Consider the following 6,286-nt stretch of genomic DNA (forward strand, 5'->3'; position numbering starts at 1 on the left):
GACTTGTTTGGGAAGTATGCGACCTTAAAGCAGAAGGTGAAAATTCCTGAGACAAGGGTGGAACATGGTGAGCTATGTGATGAGTGAGTCATGCTTAGCTGAGTGGATATTTGGTTAACTGTCCTACATGACTCATGGATAGAATGAAGTATGGGCACACCAAAGTGAAGAAGACGACATGACATGACTTGGGTGGAATTCATCATTAGAGCTTCGTTGAGCCAATGAGGAGTCTTTGCTGAACCTTTAGTGGGGGAGGCAACGATGATGGAAGGAACCTATAATAGTGATATAACAATAGGGTGATAGAGGATGCTAACCTGACCAAAAACAATGATGCAATGGTTGAAGTTACGATCGTCCTACTGAAGAGGACGAGTTGGTTAGCTGAAGTCATGCGCATTGAGTTGAAGAAGATGGGCATGACAGACTTCGTGTAGGGGCATCAAGTGAGAGCACTTGTATAGATGTCACATATGGGCATCAAGTAGAAGTGCCAAAGTGAGGATGTTGTGCAGGATGGACTTTCCAATGTTGTGTGAAGACGTTTTGCATATGAACCAATGGGTATGTTGGGCACATATCAATGTAAACTTTGAAACGGGAACTGATACTGTTACCCATTTCGTAGAGATAGCAAAAAAGTGACCGGATTTTGAAAGGGGGTGATGCAGAACACACATGTTTTTTTTAGAGCATAGTTTTTGGCACTTTAATTTTTTTTATGTACATTACGTTTTAGAATGGTGATTTTCATGCTGATTTGAGAAAGTGGGTATTCTGCATCAGACCCTTTTTTTAAAAGACCTGTTTTTTGGCTTTAAATTTTTTAATGTATAAAATGTAAATAATTATTTTGTAAATTTGATAATTTTTGAAGTGGTCGTTTTCTTCATATTTTCTTGTTTTTTATTTTAATTTTAGTTTTTTGTAGTGAGGTTTTTATTGTTTTGCATTTTTAAATTAGAAGGTCGATATTTTGAATTTTCGATATTCTACATATTTATACATCCTTAATTAATTTTTCAATCCACATGAAATAATTGTTTCTAAAAAACAATATTTTTTAACAATGGAAATAAAAATAACTATTTTTAACATAAATATAACTAAAAAAATACACGTTTTGATAATTTTTTGCTAGAATTGACATGTCAAAATCACAATTTTTATACGAAAATTTTAACTAAAGATGGTTAAATAATAGTTTTTTTTTATGAATTTCATGTCAAAAAATAATAATAATTATTATTTTTTTTTTCAAAAAATAATGATTAACTTAAAAATCAATGCGAAAATCACATATTACAAATATTGAACGCATAACAACCCTAATTGAGTGTTTATTCTTCTCATAAAATGTCAAAGTCCAAACATTGCAAAGCTTGATTTCCAAGCATAACTTAAATTTAATCAACAATGTTACGTAATCCAAACTCTTCGTCCTCTAGAGTTTCATCATTGTCTTCTTCCACAATATTTTTTGCTTCCTTTTGCTCATTTTCCTCTTCTAATGGATCTTTGATGTCTGCGAATCTCCTAATGTATGTTTTTCCAAACATTCCATGTAATGGTGGTTGGGGTTCCTTTGCCTTTTTTGCTACACGTGATTCACTAAAGTCCCCTTTCTTCAACCCAATTTCTTGCATTGCATCTGGAAGAAATTGAAGAGCATTAATTTTTTTCTGAATGAAATTGCATTGTACTGAATCTTTTTCAATTACAATGCAATTTCTTCCTTTTTGAAGGCAACATGCTAGTGTTGTACCTAATTATCAAGCACAAAAGAAATAATGAACTAAATTAGTACAATGACATATTAATTAAAAAATAACATATTGAAATTCAATTCCATATAATAAAACTTACCTGAGTCAAAAAATAAATCCAGAACCCAATCTCCTTCATTTGAACATATGTCTATAAGATAGTTAATCAATAATTGTGGTTTTTGATAAATGTTAACTATCTCTCCTTTTGCTTCTTTGTCTTCATATGTTAGTTTTCTCACAACAACATCATAAGTCAGTATTTGGCTATGACTCTTTCCATTTACCCGATCAAAAATCATAGACATATGGCTATCATCTTTTGCCCAACTATCAATATGAATGAACTCACAATCATTTATAAATTGTTGATCTTCATTGTTAAGAAGATTTGACTTTTGCCTATAACATGAAATAGTAAAAGTTCAATTAACATGTACATAAATAAATTTTTCAACATTAATCAAATATACATTTTAAACGTCTTACCATGTAACTTGCATCCTTGAATTTGTTTTCCCCTTGAAGCTTGACAATATCATTGCCAATTGTGTGTCTGAATGAAATGTCACAAATCTCCATAATGGTGATGATGTGACTTCTACAAATCCCGCAACCACTTTATTAAGAGCTTGATAAGTATAAGGGTCACTATCATAGTCAATGTTTGGAATATTGAAACCATAGGGAATATCTGCAATGATTAGGGCATAATCCCTTTTAGGTATGAGTTTGGCAATGTCTTCATAGTCACCTTGTATTACTTGATATTGAATAGTGTCTAGCCCATTCCAAATGAAATGATTAAGAGTTGGATCAAGTTGAACATTCTTAATACATTGCTTCCTCAGTCTTTCAATTTTTATTTTTTCAATAAAGGTTTTGAAACTATCTAGCGCTCCATTATCATCCTTCCTCATCTTTTATAAAATAAACAAATATATGTGTAAGTTATAAATTAAAAATAGTACACAGGTGAATAAAATTGAATGTATAAATCAAGATACCTTTTTAAATGCAAGATAAAAAGATTTTAATGTTGATGTAGAACTTGAATCTGGATAGTTGCATACAACATCATCCCAACTATCTTCATTCAATAATCTAACCATTTGTTCTTGAATTTTCATGTAAACTTTGTGACTGCATAGATAAAGTAACAAAAAGTTAATATAATGATATGTATAACAAATACTATCAAGAACAACATGTTTTATTTAAAATATAATTATAATCTAGAAATAAATAAAAATAATTCAACAAACTTACTTTTGGAATTCTTCAGACATTTCCTCCAATGATAATTCCCCCGACCTCACCCGAGATAATATTGTTTTGACAATTTTTTCATCTGTCACTCTTGCATCGCCCTCCAAGGTGTGATAGTCATATCATCTGGAAGCTACTTCATTCCAGGAGCTGATTTACTGTTGCTACATATCAATGGCTTAGACATTTTGACCCTTTGGTTTTTAATGGCAATGTCTTCCCACATGCTAAAAATCTCATCAATCAACTTCCGAACATCTCCAGTTCTAAATGCCAATTGAAAAATGTTATCAACACCTCTGAATAAATCACTATTTTTGTTGCCTTTTCCACCTTTCGAATTGGTTTTCTCTTCAATTTGATAGCCTATTTCCATACAACATTCCTTTCAGAAATCTGCAGTAACATTTATCATATCCCCACCACATTTTTCTTCAAATTCTCTATGAATAAATCTAACCCTTTGGATGAAAGTTATAGACATCCTATATTCATTATCTGAATTATGATCCCATGCCACTAACTTTATTTCTGTATTTGATAAACCAGTGTAAATGATACATTTCATTGTTTCAAAACGTGGGTTATTAGGATATTCCTCCATCAATTGTCTTTGAGCTTCTACAGAATGGTTCCCCCAAGCACATAATAATTGTATTCAAAACATTTTTACTTATCAAATGCTTCTTTGTTGGGAACTTGAAGTGGATCAACAAGAAGAACATAACTAACCACATGAGAATATGGATTGTACCTCATCAATGTCTTCAAGTTGTGAACATGCAGATGATGTGGCTTTCTAACTTGATATTGACATTGTCCTTCACTTGCGTTATAGGTTTTCCTGACATTAAGCTGAAATGTACGACCACCATCAATTAAGTTTCTCTTTGTCAAATTCTGTCGAATGGCATTTTGTTTTGTTTTGATAATGCCATCCTCTAAATCAGCTCCTGGTGTAATGATTTGTCTGCTTTCTTTTGAAGTTTCACTAGGTTCTTGACTGCTGGTAATGACTGCTTCAAAATCTTCAACTTTACTTTTCTTCGTCATAACATTCCCAACAGATTTATTCTTGGGCATTGTTACTTTTGTTCTTTTACGGCTCTTCTTAGTTCCAATATCATCTTCAGTAATGGCAACATATGCTTCACTGTCAATTTCAACTTCATCATCCTCAAAAGTAACTTGTTTACCCTTGTTAGATTTATCCACCAGAGGCCTTTTTTTCTGATTCTTTGGATGTAGTTTTGTAGCATCATCAATTACTACATTTTGCTTGTTTTCCATATCTTCTTCTGACACTGAGTAAAAATTGCTGACAACTTTCATGATATCATGCTCTATGAAATGAATGCCTCCCAACCTAATTGAACAACTTTCAACAAAATTCTGCCAAACAAAATATCATATGTCAATAAAAAACAAAGTTAAAAAAATATAGCGAGACACTTTCAAGAACGCAAAATACAAATATAAATAACAATACTTACGATGTTTTGTGTCATCTCATTTACGATTTGTTTACACAACTTTGTAGATACCTCTCTCGTGTCATACAATGAATATGATAGTCGGTATTTAATCCTTTCATGTGACTTGGGAGCTTTTGTAAGTATGTAAACAACTTCAGTGTCCGGTACCGAACACATATCTATGACTCTTCCCATCAGCTCAAAAATTCCATTATCATTCCGTATATAAATATATAGATATATATTCACATTTGTGCTTTCTCTTTCTTTCACATAACAGATTCTTGATGGAAATTTCACCTCTTTTGAATTCTTCCAGTCTAAAATCATCTTCTTATCACTTGAGGCACTTGAAAGATTTGTAGCCATGAGCTCAGGTGGAGTTCGTTCACCAATATTTCTTGAAGATGCACCTTTAAGAGTCTTTGGTCTAGAAAGATTCACATAAATTTTCTTTGATGTCATTTTCCTGAAAAATAGAAACACATAAATCAGTAAATAACAAAAACATATTAACTTAAATTAACAACGAAAATATATCATAAATTTTTTATTTGTATAATCAAAATCGCCCAGCCACCCCTAACGGGCGGGCGGGCGGGTCGGCGTCGGGTGGGTCGGTGGGCAGGCAGGAGGTCGAGTGAGGGACGACAGGGCAGGGTGGGCAGCTGGGCAGGTGAGGACGGGCGGGGTCGGTAGGCGGGCTGGGTGGGTTTGGGTGAGAGGGGTGCGTGGGTGTGGGCAGTGGGTGGGGGCGAGCGTGTGGGGGGGGCCGGGCGGGGTGGGCCAGCCCCCAACCTCCCCATCCTCACCCGCACCTGGCCCCCTTGACCCGCCAACCTCCTGATCCCCATGCACACCCGGCCCCCTTCCACCCCCACGTGCCCACGTCGACCCTCTTCCCTCACACCCACCCGCCTCTCCCTCAACCCTCTCGCCCCCCCTCACACACTCCCTCACCCCCTCACACAAACCTGCCTCTCCCCCACACCTCTCGCCCCCCCACTTACTCGACCCCTCCTGCACCCCCTCACACCTCCTAACCCCTCACACACTCCCTCACACACTAGGCACTCCCGCACACCCCCACCCACTCGACATCCCCACACAGCCCCGCCCACGGCCTCCCCCTCCCTGCCCACCATTCCACACGCCCTCGCCCTCCCTTGCTATCCCCTTCTCTGCCCGCCCCCTCACTCGCCCCCTCACCCGCACACCCTCCTCGCCCACGCCCACCAACGCCGGCCCCCTCACCCGCATGCCCTCCGCCCACCCTTCCACCTGCCCATGCCCTCCCCCTCACCCACACCCCCCCCTCACCCTCCGCCCCCTCTCCCGCCCTCCCCCACCCACATCCGCCCTGCCACCCCAACCCCACACCTGCCTGCCCACACACCCACACCCACCCCCTCACCCGCCCTTCCCCGCCCATGCCCACGCTTGCCCCCTCACCTGCACACCCTACGAACCCCCTCACCCACTCTCCCCGCCCACACCTGCCCCCCGGTCATGCCCACCCTCCCCCGGCACCCCCACCCGCCCCCCCGGCCACGCCCGCCCTCCCCCGACACCCCCACCCTCCCCCCTTCGCCCACCCTGCATGTCACGCCCTCCCCACCCATCCTCGCCCACGCCCACACCCATGCCCATGATTGTCCCACCCCCTCACCCGCCCGCCCGACCTCACCCACAACCACGCCTGCCCCACCCCCTCACTCGGCCTCTCACTCGCCCACGCCCGCCCCACCCCCTCACCCGACCCCTCACCTGCCC

The sequence above is a fragment of the Pinus tabuliformis genome, chromosome 2_1 (genome assembly GCF_031772625.1).
Source record: "Pinus tabuliformis cultivar Carrire ecotype Pingquan chromosome 2_1, CPIR1, whole genome shotgun sequence".
In the NCBI taxonomy this organism is placed as follows: domain Eukaryota; kingdom Viridiplantae; phylum Streptophyta; class Pinopsida; order Pinales; family Pinaceae; genus Pinus; species Pinus tabuliformis.